Below are 27,499 nucleotides of genomic sequence, written 5' to 3'. Positions count from 1 at the left end.
CCTGTAGAAGTAAAGAAAGGGTCTTTTCCTAACTCAGATTCGGTGGATAGTGTGGGAGAGTCTCCTAATTCAGCTGCTACCCCTTGAATTCCAGGATTCCTAAGGCTAGGAGTGTGAGTTGGAGATGATGGAGGTGTATCTTGTCTATACCTTGAAGTAGATGGAGTTGTAAAAATTGAACTCTTGGCCCTAGCTATAAACCTTCCCCTAGAATCTCTTGCTCTATGCATGTCATTTTTTTTTTCCTTCAATTCGGGCTAACAATTCTCTTTCTGGTCTTCCAGATCACTCTAGGTGTAAGAAGAGAGCATACTCAAGAAGTTATTGAACCAATAACTCTCTTTTTTGATCCTCCAGGTCACACTAGGTGCAAGAGGAGAGCATACTTTGAGAATTTATCAATTTTTACCTTCCTTGAAATTTTTTTTTTTTTTTTTAAGAAATTGGCTACCTAGTTTCACTTTGCCGGCAATGAAACCAAAATGTTTGGTCAATTTAGTGTGTCCTAAATTGCTATATAAATTGTCAATCCGGGAATCGTAAACTGCTGAAGTGAAGTGCACTATATATGCAAGATAACCGATTTCTTATTTCTTTGTCGTTTTTGATTTTTGGTTTGCTTTTGGGTTTATCATTTGCTGATGCCCTAATGTGAGATGGAAACTCTAAAACTCAAGTATGGATATAAGTGTCCAAGGCAATGGTGACCTTTAAAATGATTTCCAAACTTCAAAGTTTTCAATAAGGTTTTAAAACTTGCAATGATGAAATCAGTTCCTAAGAGAAAATAAAAATGTATCTATATTCTAATTAAACCAAACAGTGAGCTAGTGACTATGAAACCCAGTATCCTTGCTGCTGTATAAAAAGAAACTGAACTCAAAGAAAATAAAAAACTACAAGCAAAGTAAACTAAATCATATTACATCAACTCATATTCTGACCCCTCACCATTCGACTCGCTCTGGCTATAGGAGGTAATCATAAACAAATTGAGCAATCTGATATCTAATTTGCATAAAATGAAACTAAGATCAAACTACGCATTCATACTTCAATCCCTCACCATTTGACTCGCTCTGGCTATAGGAGGTAACTGAAAATGACATGAGTAATCTAATCACTAACTTGCAGAAAATAAACTAATATCAAACTACGCATTCATACTTCAATCCCTCACCATTTGACTCACTCTGGCTATAGGAGGTAACTGAAAATGACATAAGTAACCTAATATCTATCTTGCAGAAAAGTAAATGAAAAAAAGAAAACTGAAAGAAATAAACAGTGCTGGAATTAGAACTAAGAAAATAAATCAGCAGAAGGACAAGATAATTCCATGTCATTAGTCATTAAAAAGCTATGTGCACTTGCCCGGGATGTCTATTAGAACCTGAAATAAAGACACTGATCAGTTAACAGCATTAGAAAGCATAAAGAAAACTATAGACAACAATCAACATAAATACCATAAGCAGTATAATATATACAAGAAAACGATTATGGCATCACGAACGCAAAGGAAGAAAGCATGAAACTATACAGTAATTACAGAACCTTGGTGTGTACAGGGGGCCTCTGCACAACCTCGGCCAATCAGCAATCAACCACGAATTGAGCTTAAAAATAGTGTCTTCTCATGTATTAAAATGCAGTCATAACATAAAGATCAAGTCACGGCACAGTGGGCTCGTAAAACAGTCAAAATTACATTCAAAAAGCTATCTAATATGCATATGAGAACGCTTTATTTATAACAGAGGATGACACAACTACTTTCCTAAAATATGCACTGATAAATAGACACGTCAATAACCACGTCCAGAAATCTAGCATGATGGTAGCTGTGAAAATTAAATCCAAGGAGGGTTCCGGTTAGATGGAGCAGTCCACAGGTGTTAGCATGTCTCCTGGGATTTAGGAATTTTCCACGCAAGTCTTCACGTGGTGAAAAACAGAGTTCTGCCACCGTAAAACTCTTAGGTTGACCACCGCTTGATTGTCTTTGACCACAGCCTTCTGTGAGGGATTCGGCTGAACCAAGAGGATGCGTTCCATGTCCACATCATTTGCAACTTGCCCATGTGGCCGGATTCTCCTGTAGACACCTGTAACATAGACTTCAACAAAAAACCTGCGGAAAGTTGAGCTGGCTGCGGAAAGTGACAAGATTCCACAGCTGACTGAGCAAAAATCTAGATCAAACAGCAGTCACAAGACATAGTTAGGAAACCATTTTATATGCTCTTTTTAAACTAATATGCAATGATTTGACAGCTTAGGAGGTTCAGGTAAATGGAAAAAGGCTAAAAAGGGTGTATAGGGAAGATGCAAGTTTGGGACTCAACACCTTGTCCAAAAAATGAGACTAGTGAATATAACCTAACCTCATAAAAATATCATTGGACAAAATTTATAACACAACTGATGGCAGTCAAACGATTTAAACTCAACCTAGATGGAGGGTAAATTATATTTGATCGACAACATCATCAATGTGGATAAACTTATCAAGGTCATAGTGGTAGAAGAAAATGAGGTGGCTACCAAATACTAGATAAATTTTGAGAATGCACACTTTTATTATATTTTCACATCAAATAATGTTACATATAAATACACTTAGTGTTGTCTCAAGATAGGTAAACTAATCTTGGACACACAATCACTTAGTTGAGAGAATATCTCAACCACACACAAATCTAGGAACATCTAGATATAACAACCCTAAGGAATAGGAATAGACTCATGTAGATAGAATGAATCACAATTGAGACAAGTAGGAATTACAATTTCCAAGTCACCCCCTTAATGACTACTTGTCTCAATCTCAATCTGCAAAGTCTAATTGTCATCAAACATAACAAAAAAATATGTCAACATCCATATAAAGGAGCAACCATCCACTGGAATGAATGGGTTCCAACTGTCATATGGTTTTGTCAACCATCATAACTGCATACAAGCACCTGTACCTGCAAATCCCCCTCCATCATCATCATCATGGGTTTTATCAGATTACCCTCAACCATGCAAACATGGGCTCTCAGCCACCAAGGCTCAACTCAGCCACCAAGCCTCAACACAACCACCAAGCCTCAACTCTTCCACCAACACACTCAATTCAGCCATGAAGGCTCAAAACAACCACGAAGGTTCAACTCTGCCACCAAGGGTCACCACAGACCCAACTTAACCAAGCCAATGATTTTTTGAGCTCACCCTCAACCATGCCAAGGGTTTTGCCGGCTGAGCCTAAACCATGCGTACAAGAATCCCTTTCCACCTCACTCTTACACATGGTTTCCATCTTACCAAAAACCTACACCGCAAACTGGTTTACAACTAACCACAAACCTACAATTACAAAGTGGTTTTAATATTACCACGAACTTCATTAGGGTACGCATGCCTCATCAATGTTACATTACATACTCCAAATTTTGGAGTTACCATGTACATATATTACAAAGACCACTGCAAAACATCCTATACTTTCTTACTAATAAATATATATCACACTTAATACACCATGAGTCTGTCCCACAAACTCACACTATTTCACACAAACTTTCACTTTGTTTTCCATCATCCTTTAATCTCTTATGCAACTCCTCTAATGCCATCTTTAGTATCATGTCTTCATCATATCTTAAAATTTGTATATTGTTGTAATGACTAGTTCCAACACACACTCAGAATTGTGGCAATAGCTGGTCAGACCAATGTCACTTCAATAAAAACCATAAATAGCATGACACGAAATAATTATTATTAAAATCAACATCAAAATAATCAACATTAGCCCCAAAATCTTGTATTTCAACTTGATCATTGACACCTTTATGATTTGACTAGCAATTTCTAGCTACCCATTTAGATTATGTGTAGCTTGAGCATGTTCAAGTTTTGTAAATTGATAAGATAAGATGGATATACAATCCACTAGAATCATAAATAATCATATTTAATGCAGTCTCATAGGTCCATGTAGTAGCATATCCTAGCAACCACACCACATGACAGATATTTGCTCTCACTACACCATAGTCATCTCTCCATCATTGTCAACGACATCTAGTATCGGCACACGGGGAACGAGCTATGAAACTTCAACCACCATTGAATGAAATCAGAATGGAACATGTGGTTACATGGCATCTAACATGCCTCACTTCCTAGTTCAAACTCCTCCCATTGCGACAATTCATATCTAAGGTTCTCCTCGGAAAGTTTCGTGGCAGCATGTCCTCAACGATAGACCTTGTAGTCAGAAGTGTGTTGTAATGATTCATATCATTCTCTGTCAGGTGTTGGATCAGTGACTCAAGCCCTGGTCCCATGAAATATTCATTGTAAACCGAAGGCGTGATTCCATTTGATGTAAGAAATATCTGGATCAATAAGTTTCAGGACTCTCACCAACATTATGGTGAGGAAGGAAACAAAATACGAAATGTGACACCCAACTATGGATATGCAGTAACGTCAGCACAATAACGCGATCACATAACCCTCAAGCCGTTCAAGTCAACCAACATAGGCTCTGCAATGATGTAACAACCCTAGTGAAAATTCTGTGTAATAAAAGATAAAAAACAATAACCACATATGAATGGGACACTTATTCCAAGTTGAATGTTGAGAAATACATCCTAGGGGGTGTTCATTTGGTTGTTTATGGCTAAGTAAATTGGAAAAGGAAATGGCTAAGGCTTTGGAAAGAAAAAATGGCATTTTTGGCACATTTCTTTATGAAAATAATGGAAATTAGGAGACAAAGGACGTGAAAAGTCATAGGTTGCATGTGAGGAGGAAAATGAAGGAAAATAATGGAAAATGAAGAAAATAGAGGCCTCATTCATAAAAAGGCTTTTGAGGGTCAGTTGCTAACCTTTTGTCAGTTTAGATTTGGAGCTCCCCCATTATTCTCTCTCTCATACTCTTAGACACTTAGAGTTCTATTGGTGCACTTTTCCATTGGAGCAAGAAAGGTAAAGAAGGCAAGAGGAAGCAAAGATCAAGTAGGGAAAGGCAGGATCAATTAACTACAACAGGCTTCATTACAGGGATCGACTTGCATGTCTATTTTCCTTGCTATTTTTTGCATGAATGGGATTTCATGTGTTTCTTTTCTACCATGGAATCGGTTTTACCAGGCGTGACAATAATTTTAGCCTAGCCTCACCATTTCCTAATAGCTTTGATGAGATGTCTTCTCTCATATGATTTTTGTGGGATGGTCTGATTGGATTCATAGCCAAGTGGGTTGGATCTCTAAATTGACAAACACATGGTGGTAGTGGTCCCTAAACTAGACTGAGGATGCATGAAGCCACTAGCTGAACCAAACTGTGGGTTGTGGTACATCCAGATTGTTTGCCTTGGTGGGCCTAGGAATCCTTACCGATGAATGGTAGGATATACGGTAAAACCAGGAGTTGGATTTCTCTCCATTGGGCCTAGTGATTCCGGTATGTAATTCATGGTAAAGCCTGGAGAGTATGTCTTAGTGTAGGGCCTAATTATCCTTGGATCAAACTGTGGATGCACATAAAGCCTGAGAGACTAGGTGGCGTGTAGGCAGAGAACTTCGGGGGCATCCACATTGATTGGTGTTTTTGATGTGTTCTATGAGTCCCACATTCATTCTTGTAATATGGCACAGGGGTGATTGGCTGAAGAGAGACTTGGCTCAACCAATCTATGGTCGAGTGGAACGTGGTAGTCCCATTATCGGTTGGTTCATTGAATTGATTAATGAGAAATTACTTCCATTGATTTTCATGTGTAAATGTACTAGGGTATATATGGATTTTGATGGCTAATATGTTTATTTTATTCCTGCTCCTATGATGTTGGTTATATGTACATTTTATGGTAGCAACTATGTTTGGCTCTCAGCATATTTTTACTTATATTTGAATGGATATTGTCTCTATGACCTAATAAGTGATAAGGCAACAAATGAAATAAGCAAACAATGGTTCATGGAGATTCTCAGATAATTATGAGATCCCTACACTTAATTCAATTATTCACACTTATAGGTTGCATGTTCACAATATGTTTGACGAAATGCATGTCATGGCTAGTAGGGATCTGGTTAAGGTCTTGATCAACTATTTACTTTTGCATCATTGTTTCCCTATACTTTACTTGATTCTGAGCTTTCATTCCATTTCGGGTTGTGGCCTGGGCTTTGGGCCTAAAAAAGTGGCTTAATTCTCGGGGTCACTGGCACAAAACTGGCAAGTTTGGTCAGCATTCGCTGACAGGTAGGCCTATGAGAGCAACTTTAGGTCTCTAGTCACCCTCTTGTCCATAGCATGAGAGTGACTATGGCCCAACAGGTCCAAAACAATAGTGGGACCCAGGGATAGGCTATTTGAGTGGTTGACATGCCTTCTAAGGGTTCTGTTGATTGTGTTGGATGATTGTGTGTGATGTTCCATCGATTCCACTTCCTTAAGTTTACATAGGAGGTTGAATATTATCATAATGGCCTCTCATCTCATGTTTACCCCAGTTGGCATGGTTACTTGAGTGGATGTGGGAGGAGGGTGTTACAAAGTGGTATTAGTGCATGGTTCAACTCTCAGACTAAATGAGTTGAACTTGTTAGTCATGCATGCATGCTAGTGGCATGTGTGTCTCTTACACTTATATACTTGTTGTAATTGCTTAATGATGGATTAGGATTGTAGTATGGTTATCATGGAGAATTTGATGTTGATTTCATGAAGAGTAACTAACATGAGCATGTGATTGACTGTATATGATTATTTGTTGCTTACATGTTGAGATTATGTTGCCTACTTACATCCTTATATGTTAGGTTACATTTTGAATATTTTAAATGTACTAGCATTGTAGGTTGATTACAAGAACTAATTGATCATGTTCGACTACATGCGGTTATGAATATTTGTAGTTGGTTAGGCATTGCTTATGCATATTATCGGTTGCATGTAGTAATGTGTAAAATGGATTAATAGTTGTTGTCATGCATGAGGTCATAGCATGCATTGTTGATATGGTCTTGCATTGATGACTAGATCCTAGTTAGAGTGATGTTTATGTGTTGATACATTTATTTATGTACGTTTATATTTTGTTATGGTTATGTTATACATGTATCATGCTGATTTGGTGATCTTGCAAACAAGGTAGCCCCCCACCCCCGTGAAATTTTAAGTTACGTTGGTTTATTGTGATTTGGTTTATCTGACATATTATGCATTGGAGGAAGAAAGAGATCAAATGGATAGCAAGGTGGTAGACTACGTAGAATCTCCCCATGCATCAAATGAGCAGCATGGTGTGGACATACTTTTGAACTGGTCGATACATTGAGAAGTTTGAAGGAAGAGATAAGGAGTTGTAAGGCAGATAATAACCAAATCATACAAGCACAAGAGAAGAAGGAAGAGGTGAATGCTATACTTCTTCAGAGTTTGTCAAACTTGTAGCGACAAGGGCCGCTTCAGATCAACCATGCACATGAATATGGAACTAATGGAGCATATGGCAGTAGATCTCTTAGTAGACACAGGCCAGATAGATCTAACACAATAGAGATGGCAAGTTGTTGGACACTCTAGAAAGGAGGGGTGACGAGTACATGTATTATTCTAGTTCTGGTTCTGATAGGCATCATGATCATCTTCACTATCACCCTTATAGGATGAATGATAGGGGGTACTTTTAGGCTGAATTAAAGAAAGAAAAACTACCTACTTTTGATGGAGATGTGAAGAAGCCACAAGATGCAAAGGCTTGGATACTTGGCATGAACAAATTCTTTGAGTTGCATGAGTACACAAATAACATGAAGGCTAGAATAGTTATCTTAAGCTTGAAAGGTAAAGCAGACATCTGATGGGAAGATGTTAAGTGGGTTAGAAACATCAGGACAGATGACTTGACTTGGCAGGAATTCAAGAGGATTTTTGGGAAGAATTACTTGTTAGAAAGGTAATATGATAGTAAGGCAAAATTATTCTATGAGTTAAAGATGGGATGAATGAAATAAAAAGAGTATACAACCAAATTTATTGAGATATTGAGGTATGTATCGCATCTTACGGATCAAAAGGCTAAAGTTTAGAGGTTTGTCAGTGGTTTTCCATTAGCATTTAGAGATTGGATTGAGTATGATGAGCCTCGGTCACTTGAGGAATTCATTGGGAAACTGAAGCATTTCTATGAGCAATCAAAGCATAAGAATGAGTCTCATCATGGATGGAAAGGAAAAGACAAAGGTAGAGGTAAATGTTAGCCTGAGAGGACAAGGCCTCAACATGCAAATGAGAAAGAAAATGTGGCACCACAAAAGATATTAAACGCAACTAAACAAGGACATGGGCCACATTAGTAGCAGCAGCATAGAGGTGAGGGCACTGGTCAGTTGGAGTGTTGGACATGTGGGGAGGAGAACCTTAGGAGAGATTGTCCGCAGCATTAGGGTGGAAGGCCTAAGATATATAGTGAACAGGAGGCACAAACTATTGGGGATGTTGGTCAGAGTATTCCACGTATCTATGTAGTAGTGGACAATGGGAAAGTAGAACACCAGGCATCTATCATTGAGATGGATGGTAAGCTTTGTGATCAAGTTATTTCTATTTTGATTGACCTTGGATCTAATTATAGCTATGCTAGTCCTAACTTGGTTGATAAGTGTGGTTTGAGTAAGGAATTGCATGCAAAGTCTTGGTAGTGCAATTGGCTACAGGTACGATGAAGCAAGTTCATCATTGGGAAAGAGATTGTCCATTCAACTTAAGTGGTATGCCTACAATAGCACATTTGAATGTATTACTATTGAGTTCATACAATATGAGTGGAATCTCATGATTGTTCTATTTTTGACATCATTTCCATCCATTTTTCCTCTTTTCATCACTATTATCAACTCCAATAAACAATAAAATAAGATATTTTGACATGGTAAGGTACTAAGATTTATTATTTTTCATACTTGTTAATGTGCCTTATTATTTAGTTAAAGATTGTAATAGCTAAGGAATTAATACAGATCTGCGGGTGTTTTATGATTCTGCAGCTACCTCCATGGTCTGTTGGATTCCAATACACCAGCCAAGCAAAGAAGCACATGGGTAGATAGGAATTTATATCCTCATGGATCTCCTCCTATTCGTTTGATCCAAATCATCAAGGAAATCGCCCAGTGGCGCAATTAAGGAAGTAGGTCAATGTGTGGACGAACTGAGCAACAAGAGTTCAAATCAATCACGACTCTCTGATTTGATTTCCAAATATAAAATCATCAAGAAGCATTATAATTTCCATTTTATATTAGAATTTAGATTAGGATTGTCTTTAAGTTTTTAAGGCATGAAAATCTCAAAATTGTTGGGTACGAATGCTATATATATATATAAACAGAAAAAGGAGATGCACAGACATATATGTAATTTGTAATTGACAGTTTGAAGTTCCATGACTCTGTTCCTTTTTAATTGAAGAAGTATTCTCATGAATATCATGTGTAGTTAGCTATTGAGATAGAGTTATAAACCTGTTGTTTTGTGGAGGGCCCCTGCAAATAGTCGAGGTTCATTCATTTGCTTAGTATTCAGTTCAGTTCATTTCGTTATTTTTCCATAATTGCATTATCGTAGTTTCATTTCTTTGTAATTATTTGTTTACAGTTTTCCATTTGTTTTCTGTCAATTTCAAATCATTTACATGCTTTCTAAAATAGGACTATATATATAAATCTCCTTCCTTTCATAAGTAGTTATGTTTGTTTAGATCACATTCTTTCTTCTTTTGTTTTATTATTTCAATTAAGATTGTTAATTGTAGTGTGTAGATCTTAATCTAGATTTCTTTATAAATTTTATATTTGAATAGAAGTAATTCTTTTTAGAGTAGAAGTAATTATCTTTCTAGATCATTTGTTCAGATAGATTTGTTTTTATCATTTACATAGTAACTAACAATACTCAGTTAAAGAAGATCATGATAGTTTTCCTTACTTTCGCTTTCAAGAATTGATTGTATTGTAAATCTTTAGTTTTCATTAAGAACATAGGAACAAATAAAATCCTTAAAAAACCATCCACAATCATTATCTTAATAAAACTGAAAATGCTTCTAGCATATATAGTGCACTTGCACTTCACAAGTTTACCAACTCCAGTCGACAATTTATGTAAACAATTCAAGAACATTGAATTGAATAAATAGTATGTTATTGGGCCTGAATTGTTTGTATCTACATAGAACCAAGGTTGAATGTTATGACATAGCTATTGAGTGTGTTGATGACAGTGGAGAACCAGGAATCTTGCAGGGCAAGAAGAAGACCACATCAGTTAAGATGGTGATAGTTATGCAAGGAAAACGTAGCCACAGGAAAAGGTGTAAACTATTTGCAATACACATTTCTAGTGATAAGGGTAAGGAGGTTGAGGATGAAGATGTGTTGAATAGGTACCCAGTGCTGCAGCAGTTTCGAGATGTATTCCCTGAGGACATTATAGAGTTTACAACTCACATGGATGTATATTTTTCTATTGAGTTAGTTCCAGGGGTAGCTCTAGCATCGAAAGAACCTTACAGGATGAGCACACCTGAGTTGGTTGAGTAAAAGTTAGAGTTGAAGGAAATGTTGGACAAGTGATACATTAGGCAAAGTGTATCACCTTGGGGCACATCGATCTTATAATGTATGTGAAGAATGAAATTGAGCTAAAGAAGACTATCTTATGAGAATTCCATTGGAAAACCATATTCAGGGAACCCAGGATACTAGAAGAAATTGACAACAATGAAGAAGTTTTATTATTGCCCGAAATTGAGGAATGAAGTAGCATAATTTGTGGCTAGATGCTTAGATTGTCAATAGGTAAAAGTAGAATGTAAGCATCCATGTGGATTACTATAGCTGATTCTGATTCAAGAGTGGAAATGAGAGGTCATTTCCATGGATTTCATCATAGGTTTCCCAAGGACATGTAAACAACATGATTCCATCATTTTTGTGGTGGACAAGTCAACAAAAGTAGCGCACTTCCTTCCATTGAAGTCTATGTATTTAGCTAGTGATGCAGCACATGTATTCATCATAGATGTAGTGAGGCTTCATGGTGTTCCAAGGAAGATTGTTTCAGACAAGGATGCTAAGTTCATTTCTAGATTTTGGAAGGAGTTGTTTGCAAGTTTGGGCACAAAATTGGCCTTCAGCATAGCTTATCATCCATAGACAGATGGATATATAGAGAGGGTCAATAAGATATTGGAGGACATGTTGAGGATGTATGTGATACATCGACAGAGGAGATGGGAGGAGTACCTTCCATTGGTTGAGTTTCCTTACAACAATGGGTATCAGAAGCCACTGAGGATGAGTCTATTCAAGGCATTATATGGCAAGAGTTTTAATACTCCCATCAGTTGGAGTGATCTAGTGAACAGGGTGTTGATAGGAGCAGACATGCTGGTAGAGATGGAACAAGAAATGCATGTAATCAAGAAGAATTTGAAGGAAGCATAGGACATACATAAAATTTATGCAAATTGGAAAAGGATGTTTAAGGAGTTTCAGGTTCAGAAATAGGTGTACTTTCACATCAAGCCCAAGAATAACTCCTTGAGGATTGGATCATGTGCCAAGTTGGAACCTCGATTTTTTGGACCTTTCAAGATTCCTGAAAGGATTGGAGCAGTAGCCTATTGACTTGTACAACCTCCGACAATGAAAGTCCATGATATTTTCCATGTGTGGTTGCTTAAGAAGTATGTTAAATATGTTGATCATGTGATTGAATGGCTTGTATTGCAGGTGAATCCGAATGGAAAATTCCATCTGGAACCTCGGTCTATTTTTCATATAAAGATTCTCATGCTCCAAAATCGAGCAACTGATTTGGTGAAAGTGTAGTGGAAACTCTTTGGGCCCAATGAAGCTACATGGGACATGGTGGATTAGATGCAGGCTATGTATCCTTCTCTATTCGCTAGTTAAGTGAATGATTTTGGCATATATTTTGATGTGATATTTTGGTGTATGTATATATGTATTTGTATGTAAATATCACCATAAGTTGTGTTATAAAGCTCCAATAAGTGGTATGGGTGTCGTGTTGTTATGTTTTCAAGTTTGTTTTCTTTCAGTAGGTTGATCATTTTAAATATTGCATCAAGCTAAGTTATAAAGATCCATGGGAAGTATGTTTTTCTTTTGAGCAGTCTTGCTAGTTGTGGGTGTCATTGAACACCAAGGATGGTGTTCCCCCAAGGTGGAGGGTTCCGTAATAGCCCTGGTTAAAAATTCCATGTAATAAATTTAATAAAGGAAAAATAGTGACCAAGGTCATGGGACACATATTCCAAGCCGAATGTTGGGAAAAACATCCTAGTGTGGGTTTTCATTTGGTTTATTATGGCTAAGGAAATTGGCAAAGGTTTTGAAAAGGCAAGAGACATTAATTGACATTTTATTTACGAAAAAAATGGAGATTAAGAGAAAAGGAAGGGAAAAGGTCACAGGTTAAATGTGAGGAGGAAAATGAAGGAAAATAATGGAAATTGAAGAAAACAGAGGCCTCATTAATAAATTGCTTCTGAGGATCAGTTCACAAACTTTTGTTTGATCAATTTTGAAGTTCTCTCTCTATTCTCTCTCTCTCATACTCATGGACACTTAGAGTATTCTTGGATCACTCTAGAATTGGAGGAAAGAAGGCAAAGGAAGGATAAAATGTAAGATAAAACAAGGACACAATAAGGAAGAGAGGAATTCCAGTGACTACAATGGGATTAATTGTAGGTATTGAGTTGCATGTATGATTTCCTTGCTAGTTTTGGCAGGCACGGTACATGCATGTGTGTTTTTGGTTCTCTTGTTGTCTTTGGCATGGGTTTTCCAGGTATGATAGTGGTATTCAACCTTGCCTCACCATTTCCTAATAGCCATGGTGTGATGGGGTTCTCTTGTTTTGGTTGAGCTATATTTTTAGGTAGTTTCAAATATGAGTGGGGTGGTTTCAGGGGAGAATCACAAGGCCTAGGAATCCTTGGACGAGTGAAGGTGGGATTGTAGTAAAGTCTGATTGTGTATTCCCTCATCAGGAATAAGAATTATTGACTAGTGAATGGAAGGATATATGGTAAATCATAGAGATGGATACAGACAAATTCCTCACAGTTTAGGTGGAGAGATCTGGAGGCCTCCATGCTTGTTTAGGGCCTAGTGATCCAGCGAGATTATGGTAAAGCCTGGTTGTATTGATGAGTGTTTAGGGCCTGGGAATACATTGGTGGATATATGGTAAAGCCTGAGGAAACCTTGATTGGTTTTGTTGTGAGTCCCACATTCATGCTTGGAATATGTCATGAGGGTAATTGGCTAAAATAAATATATGTTTTAGCCCAATCTATGGTCGAGTGGTTCATGGACCCTGACTTGGTTGAATTATGCATACATTAATAAGAACTCATTTTCCTTTGGTATTTAATGTGTAAAAGTACTTGTTAATATGTGGTTTTCTATGGATGTCCTACTCTCGTTATTCTATTGGCTATATGTTGGTTATATGCATGGTTCATGACAGAATTCGGTTATGGATCTCATCATGATTTGATTAGCATAATAAAAGTGAATGAATATATGACCTAATAGATGATAATTCAGCTATTTTGATAAGGCATCAATTCTTCTCAACGATTCTCAGATAAGTATGAGAACCCTATGCTCAGATATGTTGTTATGACCTATAGATTACATGTTTGTGATATGTTTGATGAAATTCCTATCATGGATAGTAGGGTCAATGTAAATTCCTTGTACCAATGTTTTCATTAGTAGCTTTAATTCATTGTTATTTATCATTTCTAGAAGTTTCATGAAATTCTGGGCAGAAGCCTGAGACCTAGCCATGAAAAAGTGGCACAGAATCCAGGGTCGCTAACTCAAAAATTCATAAAAGAGGAAACAATCACATGCATGCCTTGCTGTGGGAGAAATTGGAGGGTGTCAGTCACATGCATGGCTTGTCATGGGAGTGATTACGAGTCTAGCTCAGAAAAATGACATGTTGTCTTACGGGTTGGGCACGTGAAAGGATTGGTTGTCTCCTAAAGGTTCTGTAGTTCCCGAGAAAGGTCATATTGGTTTTGTTTTATTTGTTCCACTTCCTTAACTATACATGGGGAGTTGAATCACATCATCGTAACACTTCGTCACATGCTTACCCTAGTGGACTATTTAGCTTCGGTAAATGTGGAAGGAGGGTGTTACAATTATAAACACAAGGTATATAAACCATATGATAAATATAATAAACCATAAAATAAACATGGTTTACAAGGATTCATTTTCATATTGAAACAATATTTATCACAGAGCGATGTTGGACCACGATTGATCATGGTTGAGCATGATTGATTTTCATATCGAGACAATATTTTTCACATTGTGGCATTGGACCATGGTTTATTTTTATATTGAGAAAATATTTTTCGCAATATGATGTTAGGCCATGGTTGATTATGATTATAAACACAAGGGATTTATATTAAATAAAATTATTCATATTATAAACCTCTGAATAATATTACACCCTAGGAAAATGAACCGAAAGGATTTATAATAAACCCAATGGATTAATACTAAAACCCCAATGGAATAATATTAAACCCAAGTAATAACTACTATAAACCCAAGCTATATAAACCCTAAGATAAATATTATAAACCCTAAAATAAACATGGTTGACCATGGTTGATTTTCATATAGGCACAATCTTTGTCACAATGCGATGATGTACTATGGTTGACGATGATTTCTATTCATATTGAGACAACCTTTGTCATAATGCGACATTAGACAATGGTTGACCATTGTTGATTTCCATATTGAGACCATCTTTGTCACAATGAAACGTTGGACTATGGTTTACCATGGATGACCATGGTTGTCATAATGTGACATTGGACCAAGAGGCAATATTTGTCACAATGAGAGCATGGTTATTTACCATGGTCAAGCATGGTTTATTTTCATATTGAGACAATATTTGTCACAATGCGACATTGGAACATCATTGACCATGGTTGATTTTCATATTGAGACATTATAAACCCAAGTTATATAAACCCTAAGATAAATATTATAAACACTAAAAACAACATTAAAAATATTATAAACCTTATGGATTATAAATAATATTTATTTGGTATATGAAAAGTGTTAGATAATATTTATCTACACGTCAAATGAATCTAATATTTCTATTTTAAAATGTAGGGTTGCACCTCTATATGAAAAGTGTGAGATAATTTTGAATGGTTTACATAACTTTAGGCATATCAAAACAAAAAATTAGTGTACTGTTGTACTTATACTACTCTACCCACCTCCTTTGTAGGAAGCTACATGATTAAATACTTGGTTATTTGATTTTTAAGTAAAAATTTAAGTTACAAAACATTTTAAAGTTGATAAAATTTAGAGTAAGAAATTAAGAAAAAATCTTTTATGACCTTATACCATTATCCTTGCAAATAGTTACCTTATACCATTATCCTTAAGACCATCCTTGTTATAATGCAACAATGGACCATGGTTGACCACAATTTGTTTGATATCGAGACAATCTTTGGAACAATGAAATTAATAAATCCAAGGGATTGATAAGCCCAAGGAATTTATATTATAAACCCTATGGATTATAAACCCAAGATATTTATATTAAACCCTAGGATTAATATTATAAACCCTATCAATAATATTATACCCTATAAATATGAACCCTTAGATTAATAAACCAAAGGGATTAATATTATAAACCCAAGGGATTAATACTTAAAACCCAAGGGAATAATATTAAATCCAAAGGAATAATATTAAATCCAAGGGAATGATAGTAAATCCAAGGGATTAGTATTGTAAACCCAAGGTATATAAACCCTAATATAAATAGCATAAACTCTAAAAAAAACATGGTTGACGATGGTTTATTTCCATATTGAGACAATCTTTGTCACAATACACCATTCCACTAAACTTTAAATTCGAGGAGGACTTATGAAGATAGGAGAGGCACCTTCCATGGTGAAGCAAGTATGGTTGGTCCTAAGTGTATTGTAGGAATTAAAATCACTCACTCTCAAGGGAAAAGCATCCCACACAAAGAAGACTAATGTTTTTTCTCTCTGCCACATCAATAATTATAAGATATTCAATGTTATCTATCATCAGATGAATTTTTTGTTTAAACATGAAGAGATATAGAGGCAATATTCCAATGAAAACAATATGGCATTGGCTATGTATCATGCATCCAAGTCTAGAGTTTTGACATGTTGGGAAGTACTTCAACAGTACGATTAGGGATTGGAGTGTCTCTCTATTATGTCCTTATAATACTAGTGTAACCCTCTTATTGTTATTGTTGTGCCCATGTAGCCCCCATATTCTTATTTTTGTGCCTTACATTATTATTTTTATGTAGGCTCTGATTATATTGTCACCCCTTAGACTACTATATATACAAATGAGGTCTTGTCATTTGTATCATCCAAGAATTTTTCATTTATGTAATGTAAAGGATTTTTCCCCTCGAAGAGGATAAATTTTAAGTTGTTGATTTATCTTTTCTTCTATTTTGTGACCTAATTGCATAGCACTCTCCCACTCACTTCTTGGATTAGAGATGCCCACTAATAAACATAGAAATATTGTTTTATCTATAGAGGAACAACGAATTTCCACATGCTCGGTTGAGGCTGAGATCTAAATTTTGGCGAAGTATTTCATTAGAAGGTTTTATATCCAAATGCTTTCGCAAAAACAAAACTGTTTCCAAAAATACTAGGAGATGTAAGACCTAGGTGTGTTGTGAGCGTTCAGTCTTGTCTGTTAGTGAATACCACCTTTGGAAATGTGGCAAAAATTAGGCGATTGAAAAGGCCTCCCTAGTGGTTTCCAAAAACAGTATGACCCCCTACATTTCGCTTATGGGTTTCCTTCATATCATTGTTCTGACATCAACAATAACCCTAGCTATCTCAACATTGCAGGAGTGTCGATGAAAGAAGTCAAAGTGGCGTCGAACATAATGCGTCTCCACCTAGATAACGTTGTTGTACAATAGGAAGTTCTACGCTACTTGAAATATGAAAATAAATGCCTATGAGAGTTTGGAATTGAATATTTAAATTATGTTTAAAATGTTATATATTATTAAGAAACAAAAAGGTCGAGTATGGATTAAAGAGATTTTTAGGGTTGCTCATTTCACTTGTTTTTCTATATTATATATTAAAAGAAATTTCTTATTTCAACATAAATACTTTCAGAGTATATCTTTATTTTCAGAGGATTCAGTGCCCAACATCCACCAAACCTTAGAGGGAGCGACATTGTAAAATATCAAAATAATGGTCGCGCTTGTCTCCAACATCTCTAACATGCTCACGAGCTCATTGAGACACCATTTTGAATCTTCATATTGGAGAGAAATAATAACTACTTGGAAAGAGGAATTTTTTATAGTGTTGTCAATTTTTGGTTTTATAAAGCCTCCCCATTCTAGCTCCAACTAATCGAGAAAGACCCTCAATCCAAATGAAATAAGGTGAAAGTGTAGAAAACTAGCGAAAGTTTTCTTTACTTCAGGATTTTTATGACTTATGAACAGATTGTAGTCACTATTTTTGGGATTAGTAGTTGTAGAGGTGGATGCATCCATTGTGAACTGGAAATTAGAAATAAAAAACATCATAAATCATTTAAGCAAATTCTTTCAGTAGAAATCACAAAAGAGAAATTTTTGGCCAACACGTTTCGAACGAACAAGTGTGGTTCATCATCAAGACCAGATGAAGAGGCTGACAATGGCAAAGGCTTAAATAGACAGCAATGTAGAGACATAATTTCAAGTAACGATTATATTTGAGCAATAATGTTTATATTATGATATTAATTTATTAATATATTAAAAACAAATATTATTAAGTAACGACTATACTAAACGACTAGTTTTTGAAAAATAATATTTAAATAATGATATTAATTTATTAAAAATATTAATAGGTAACGACTATTTAAACATCTATTTTTTGAAAAATAATATTTAAATAATGATATTAGTTTATTAATTTATTAAAAGTATTAATAATTAACGACTATACTAAACGATTAGTTTTTGAAAAACGTTATTTAAATTAATTTAATAATAATAATATTAATATTAATATTAATATTAATAATCAAAATAAAACTCTAAGCAAGGAGGGAAGTCAAAAATTATAAAAATGAGGCAAGACCCTAATCGAGACAAGATGATTTACTAAATAAAATAAACTAAATTAAAATTAAATAATGGAAAAATAATTAAAATAAAACAAAAATATACACAAGTCAAACTATATATATATAACAAGGAGGGAAGTCAAAAATTTTAAAAACGAGGCAAGACCCGAATTGAGACAAGATGATTTAATAAATAAAATAATTAATGGAAATAAAATAAACTAAATTAAAATTAAATAATGGAAAAATAAATAAAATAAAACAAATATATATATATATATATATGGCTGTGAGGTTTGGGGTGAAAGAGTTAAACACGTACTTTATACACACTTCCTCGCATTCTTCGCATATATTCTTCAGTGAAAGAGTTCTGAGGCATGATGAAAGAGTTAAAAATGTACTTTATATATACACTTCCTCACATTCTTTGCATATATTCTTCAGTGAAAGAGTTCTGAGGCTCGGTGAAAGAGTTAAACATGTACTTTATATATACTCTTCCTCGCATTCTTCACATATATTCTTCAGTGAAAGAGTTCTAAGGCTCGGTGAAGGAGTTAAACATGTACTTTATATATACACTTCCTTGCATTCTTCACATATATTCTTCAGTGAAAGAGTTCTAAGGTTCGGTGAAAGAATTAAACACGTACTTTATATATACACTTCCTCACATTCTTCGCATATATTCTTCAGTGAAACAGTTCTGAGGCTCGGTGAAAGAGTTAAACATGTACTTTATATATACAGTTCCTCTACGATATAAGACCATAAGGCTCGCATCTTTGGTGATCAGTTCTGAGGCTCGCTATATGACCAAGGTAGAGGCTCACATATAAGACAAAGGCTCGCATATATTCTTCGGCATTTAAACCCGGTTCTGAGGCCCGCATCTCCGGTCTGCGGGCTGCAGTGGGCATGGGCGATCTGCAGTTAGGTTTGTTGATATTAGGTGCACACATTCCTTATCTTTTTCTTTTTCTAATACATATTTTCTCATATAATTTCAAGTATGAATATTTCACCACAGTTACCAAAGATTACCAAGGGCAGACCTAGCACAGTTACTCTACAAGGCCTTTATGATTATATAGAGTCTTTAGAGAAATGTAGAGAAGAAAGAGAAGCCAAACTACAAAAAGAGTTAGAAGCCATGATGGAAAATAAATTTGCATCTCTTGAAGACACGATCCAAAAAAAATAGAACATAAAATAGAACTACTAGAGAATAAAATGGAGGCAATGGAGACTAGATTTCAGGTTATAGAAAAACAAAACCAAGATACTAACCAACCATCCCAGCAAGGAGATGTTGATACTTTAGAGAGCCTTAAAATGAAAGAGATGATTAAAGAACTAGAAGAAAAAGTTAATAGCCACCTCACCCTAAATAATGTGGTAGATAAGTTAGATACCAAACCAATTAAAGATGAAATGGAAAAATTAATAGAATTAGACCACGAATGTAACAAAAGGGCCTTGGACCTTATAATATTCAGTTTAAAAGAGGAAGTAGATGATGATACTTTAGCCTTAGCCGAGACAAAATTACATAATAGATTACAAATTGAAATAGTGTGTCTCACAGAAGCAACAAGGTTGGGGAAATTAACTGAGAATAAAAGAAGACTAATCCGCATAAAGGTGAGCTCCACTGATCATAAGTATGACATACTTAGTAAAACCTCAGGTCTAAAAGGAACGGGAATATTCATAAATGAAGATCTCATTTCAGAAGATCAATAAGAATTAAGAAAGGAGGTTCAAAAGGTAAAAGAAGCTAGAAAGGAAGGAAAATGGGCAATAATTAGAAATATAAAAGCCTTTATTCGAGATAGAAACCAAAAAGATAGTAATCAATAGCAATTAAAAATGTTTCGGATCCTTTCTTGGAACTGTCGAGACTTCCCATGGAATAAAGGCCTCAAGCTAAGTTGGATTTCAAATGATGTTGATATTATTTTTCTTGTTGAAACTTGGGAGCACGAAGAATCTAAGGTCCCTAATGTAGACGGCTTTACGCTATGGTCTACCTAGAACAAGCGATCTTCCAGTAGAGGCATTTGGGGAATAGCTTGTTACATTAAGAAGAACATCTACCCCCATGCTAGGATTTATAAAAACAACCCTCACAACCAATATAGTTGGATAGAGATCAATGACATTAATAATAAAAAGTCCTACATAGTAATATGTTATTTTCCTCCCATCAATTCTAACTTCTATAAGAAGAAGAATATAGATAAAACTAACCCTTACAATGGTTTAGAGAATGATATTTCTAGCCTAAGGAATGATGGTAATATCCTCTTAATAGGTGAATTTGATGCTCAAACTTCAAACAACCAAGCTATTATTCTAAGCAATCATTCCAACCCTAATCCACTTTGGTTAGACGAAGAACCTACTCTGGCTAGTAGGTACAAAAGGAGCTCTGAGGACCTCTGGGAAAATTTGTTTGGGTTGGAGCTAGTCAAGCTCTGTAGTGCTCAGGATCTCATAATTTGCAATAGTCTAAAGAAGTGGCCCAATTCCAGTAAGATGACCTGCATCCATGGACTTGATAGCAGCCTGGTAGACTATGTTATTTCCGATCTCCCATTATACAACGAAATAATAAATTTTGACATCTTAAATGACCATGAACCTAACTCTGATCATAGGCCTTTATTTATATATCTCAATTTTTTCATGCATAGAGTTCCCATAGAAAATAATACTTACAACCAAAAGAACTTAATATTTGATAGAAATAAAAATGATCTCTTTCTAAATGAATTAAAAACTAATTTGCTTTCTTTATCTAGTATAGACAAAATAGAAGACCTCTATCATAATTTCACTACAACCCTCTCATATTCTATTAACAAGTTCTCAATTGAAGTTTCAAATAATAAAAGAAATAGAAAAACCAACCCATGGTATGACAAAGATTGTAAAAGTACGACGAGAGCAATTAAGGAAGTTGTTGATGAATCTCTTAAAATGGACAAGTTAAAAATATACAAAGCCCTAACTAAAAGGAAAAAGAGGTAGTACATTCGTCAAAGACAGGAGAATCTCATACACCTCTCTAAGGTAGCTCCTAAGAAATTTTGGAGGCAGATTCTGACTAGGAAGACTATAGATAATAATAAAATTTCTCTTCACGATTGGAATTCTTATCTTAAAAAGCTTTATGAATCTCCAAATATCATGGATAATTTGGAAACCCTACTCACAACGAAAAAAGTTTTCTCTTTAGAAGACATTAGGTTTGGGGTTAATCGCCTAGCTAATGGGAAATCTAAGGACATTGAAGGTTACCAGGTGGAAATCTTAAAAATTGGAGGTCCTGTCATCATCCCCCATATCCACAAGCTTTTCAATCAAGCAGTCAAGCAAGGGTTCCCTAAACCTTGGAATGAGTGCCTCATTATCCCTATTTTTAGAAGTGGGGATACAAATAACCTCTCTAATTATTAGACAATTATGATCAGCCCTCTCTTAGCAAAGTTATATGATAGTATTTTGGAAAAGAAGTTAAGCATATGGCTTGAAAGTGAAGGTAAGTGGGATAAAGGCCAAGCAGGTTTCAAAAGGCATCACTCAACAACAGACCACCTCGTTATGCTTAGGATCATTGCAGAGGAATGTCGTAATGATAAATCCAATTTATTTTGTTGCCTTGTGGACTTTAGAAAGGCTTTTGATATGGTTCCTAGATACAACCTTTGGAATAGATTAGAAGAGCTAAAGGTTGCTCTTGAGTTGGGAGCTACCGCTATAAGGTTATACAAGAATGTAACTACCAAGCTAAAGAGAAATGAGGGGTCGTAGAAAGATATTAAGTGTAAAATAAGAGTTAAACAAGGTTGCCCCCTCTCCCCTACCCTATTTCGCATTTACATCGATAAGCTCAAAGGATTTTTAGAGGAAGCAGGATGTGATGGCACGATCTTAGCTGGGATAGTCGTCATCCTTCTTCTCTATGCTGACAATATTGTTCTTTTTGCAAGGTGCCCATCTGATCTTGATAAGTAACTTAGGCTTCTTAAGGATTTCTGCTCTACCATGGGTATGACTGTTAACACTGACAAAACAAAAGTTATGATTATCAAATCTAAGAAGGACACTTACGCTAATTTTATGTATGACAATAATAACTTGGAGGAAGTGTATTCTTACAAGTACCTAGGAATTGATATTCATCACAAGATCAACTAGAACCATAGCATTGAGAAAAGGATTAATGGGGGGTGGAAAGCTTATTTTGGTCTTGAAGATAATTGTAAAACAATAAACCTCATAATGTGGGATAAAAGGAAGTTCCTCTTTGAAACTTTAGTCACACCTATTATCTTATATGGCTGTGAGGTTTGGGGTTGCAACATCTCTAGAGAATCATGGAGAAAGATTGAGCAAATCCAGAAGTGTTTTATAACTTATAACCTAAAAATTAAAAGTAATACGCCCTATCCTATTCTCCTTATAGAAGCTGGTCTTTCCCCTATTGAGAGCCTAGCTATGATTAGGTTTCTACTGTACAAACACAAACTCAATAACATAAACAATCATAGACTTCCTAAGCTAGCTTTAAATTCCAGCCAAAACCACCTAAGGCTCAATCGGGGGTGGCATAAAGACACAAGGACCTGGTTAAACTATTGGGAGATCAACGAGAATGATGCGTTACAAAACATTAATAACATTAAAGATATTGTTACTTCTAAGTTTAAAGAAAAAATGTGGTGTGAGAAAGATTTAGTGGCTAAAAGAAAATTAAGTTATTATAAGAAGGTCATCAACCCCACCCTAGAAGATCAAAAGTATCTCTCTATTTTAACTAGCTCAAAGAAGAAAATTAATATAGCAAAGATTAGAACGAATTCTCATGAGCTCCATAGTGAAACAGGTCGTTGGGAAGTTCCTAAAACACCATGGATGGAAAGGATCTGCCATAAATGTGAGAATAGGAACATCGAGGATGAAAACCACTTCCTCTTAGAGTGCCCCGCATACAACCACATTAGATCTTAGTTTCACAATCTTTGTCACAATATTGAACTTCCTAGCCTTTTACAATGTCAAAATTATAGTGAGCTCGGGAGGCTTCTCTCCAAGCTTTTTGAGAATAGGAATAAAATCTTAAATCAAAATAAATAATTTGTTTCTTTAGGTCTGATAGACCAATGTTTGGTCTCAGCGGACATTAGCCATCATCATCATCATCATCATCATATATATATATATATATATATATATATATATATATATATATATATATAACAAGGAAGGAAGTCAAAAATTATAAAAACGAGGCAAGATCCTAATCGAGACAAGATAATTTAATAAATAAAATAATTAATGGAAATAAAATAAACTAAATTAAAAATAAATAAAATAAAACAAAAATATATGCAAGTTAAAAGAGAGAGATATATATATATATATATATATATATATATATATATATATATATATATATATAAACAAGGAGGGAAGTAAAAAATAAAAAAAAAATGATGCAAGACCCTAATCGACACAAGATCATTTAATAAATAAAATAATTAATGGAAAAATAAATAAAATAAAACAAAAATATAGACAAGTCAAAAGAAAGAAATATATATATATATATATATGGAAGGAAAAGTAATCAATAAACAATGGTCAACAATAAAATATGGGGCCGAGGCCCATTAAACAAATAAAAAAAATACTAAAAAGAGTTAAGAATGAATAGGGTGATAAAATACATAAAAAATAGAAGGATCAAGAAAATAAACTCTGATGAAGAATAAATCAACAACAAACACTATAAAATGGATGCCAACACCTACATAGATAAACAAACAAACAAAATAAATCCCAAAAAGAAGCCTAAAATACTAGGAGGACAAGACAGGGACCCAACTTCTACTAATATTATGTTAAAAAACACCATAAAGTAGCACAATCACATTAGTAAATGTGGTTGATATAAGCTAAAGGCATATAATTATGATTATTATGATTAATTAATATTACTATTACTCTTAATTACTATTATTATTTATATTTTTAATTAAATTTAATAACATTATTAATTAATTCATCAACTAATTAATTAATCAATTTTTATTTCATTCATTGTTAATTAATTAATGAAATAATATTAAATAAGGAGTCTAATTTATAGATGAAATGGCCACATTTTTCCTCATTAATTGTAACCGAAATCCGACATAGACTTTTAGAAACTTGCGTTTAAGTTGTTTAGTTTATAGATTTTGAGTTCCCTAGGTGTTTATTAGGATGCCAAATCCATTTATGCATTCAAAAATTCATTTTAAACGACAAAAATCATATTCTTTCTTGAAATTGTTTTACCATATTTCAGGAAAAAAAATTATTTCGTCTATAAAATGCACTACACCATTAAATAATATTATTTCATTAAACAATATTATTATTAATTAATTCATTAAATAATATTGTTAATTAAATACTATTAATTCATTATTAATAATTAATTAATTAATTATTAATTAATAACTAATAGTAATAGTTAACCAATTATTATTTATTATTATTGTTTTATTAATATAAATATTATTTATATTTATATTATAAACCCAAAGGAATAATAAACCCAAGAAATTAATATTATAAACCCTCTATATATAAACTGTAAAATAAATACTATAAACCCTAAAATAATCATGGTTTACCATGTTTTACCATGGTTGATTTTCATATTGAGACAATCTTTGTCATAATGTGACATTGGACCATGGTTGTGCATCATTGACCATGATTATAAACCCAAGGTATTTATATTAAACCCTTGGATTAATATTAAAAACCTTATAAATAATATTATACCATAGGAATATGAGCCCTTAGATTGATAAACACAAGGGATTGATATTATAAGCCCAAGGAATTAATTCTAAAATCCCAAGTTATTATTAACCCAAGGGAATAATAATAAACCAAAGGGATTAATATTATAAATCCAAGGTGTATAAAACCTAAGATAAATATTATAAATCCAAACTATATAAACCCTAAGATACATATTATAAACCCAAAAATAAACATAGTTGACTATGGTTGACCATTGTTGATTTTTCATATAGACAATATTTGTCACAATGTGGCGTTAGACTATGGTTGACCATGATTGATTTTCATATTGAGACAACCTTTGTCATAATATGACGTTGGACAATGGTTGACCATGGTTGATTTTCATCTTGAGACAATACTTGTCACAATGTCGCATTGGACCATGGTTGACCATGGTTGATTTTCATATTGAGACAATCTTTGGCGAAATGTGACATTGGGCCATCGTTGACCATGGTTGACCATGATTATAAACCGAAGGGATTTATATTAAACCCTAGGATTAATACTATAAACCCTATGACTAGTATTGTACCCTAGGAATATGAACCCTTAGATTAATAAACCCAAGGGATTGATATTATAAATGAAAGGGAACAATAAATGGAAGGGATTAAATCTAAAACCCCAAGGTATTATAAAATCAAGGAAATAATATTAAACCCAATGGATTAATATTATAAATTCAAGGTTTATAAAATCTAGGATAAATATTATAAAGCCTAGAATAAACATGGTTGACAATGGGTGACCAAGATTCACTTTCATATTGAAGAAATATTTTTCACAAAGAAAATTTGGACCACAGTTGATCGTGGTTGAGCATGATTGATTTTTATATCGAGACAATATTTTTCATATTGCAATGTTGGACCATGGTTGACCATGATTATAAACCCAAAGGATTTATATTAAATCAAATGATTTATATTATAATCCCTATGAATAATGGTATGCCCTAGGAAAATGAACCCAAGGGATTTATTATAAACACAAGCGATTAATACTAAAATATCAAGGGAATGATGTTAAACCTAGGTAATAAATATTATAAACCCAAAATACATAAACCATAAGATAAATATTATAAACCCTAAAATAAGCATGGTTGACCATGGTTGATTTTCATATCGAAACAATATTTGTCACAATGCGACATTGGGCAATGGTTGACCATGATTGGTTTTCATATTAAGACAACATTTGTCACAATGTGAATTTGGACAATGGTTGACCATGGTTGATTTTCACATTGAGACAATCTTTGTCACAGTGCAACATTGGACCATGGTTGACCATGGTCGTCAGAATGTGACATTGGACCAACAGACAATATTTGCCACAATGTGATGTTGGAACATGGTTGACCATGGTTTATTTTTATATCGAGATAATCCTAAATCCAAGCTATATAAAGCCTAAGATAAATATTATAAACCCTAAAAACCACATTAAAAATATTATAAACCATAGGGAATATAAATAATATTTAATTGCTAGATGAAAAGTGTTAGATAATTTTGAACTACACATTAAATGAATATAAGATTTCTATTTTAAAATGTAGGGTTGCACTTCTAGATGAAAAGTGTGAGATAATTTTGAATGGTGTACATACATTTAGGCATATTAAAACAAAAACTAAACATAATCTTGTACTTATACTATTCTACCCACCTCCTCTGTAGGAGGATACATGATTCAATACTTGGTTATTTGATTTTGAGGTAAATATTTAAGTTAGAAAACATTTTAGAGTTGATAAAATTTAGAGTAACAAATTATGAAAAAATATTTCATTACCTTATATCATTATCCTTGAGATAATCCTTGTCACAATGCAATGTTGGACCGTGGTTGACCATGATTGAGCATGCTTGACCATGATTGAGCATTCTTGACCATGATTTATTTTCATATTGAGACAATATTTGTCATAAAGAAATCAATAAATGCAAGGGATTGATAAACCCAAAGAATTTATATTATAAACCCAACAGATTTATATTAAACCCTATGATTAATATTATAAACCCTATCAATGATATTATACCCTAGGAATATGAAGCCTTAGATTAATAAACCAAAGGGATTGATATTATAAACACAAGGCATTAATACTTAAAACCCAAGGGAATAATATTAAACCAAAGGGATTAATATTGCAAACCCAAGGAATATAAGCCCTAAGATAAATATTATAGACCCTAAAACAAACATGGCTGACAATGTTTGATTTCCATGTTGAGACAATATTTGTCACAATATGCCACCACACTGAAATCTAAATTAGAGGAGGAAGAAGATAGGAGATGCACCTTCCATGGTGAAGCA

This window comes from Pinus tabuliformis, chromosome 7, assembly GCF_031772625.1.
Source record: "Pinus tabuliformis cultivar Carrire ecotype Pingquan chromosome 7, CPIR1, whole genome shotgun sequence".
In the NCBI taxonomy this organism is placed as follows: Eukaryota; Viridiplantae; Streptophyta; class Pinopsida; order Pinales; family Pinaceae; genus Pinus; species Pinus tabuliformis.
Note: the sequence above shows the minus strand (reverse complement) of the source record.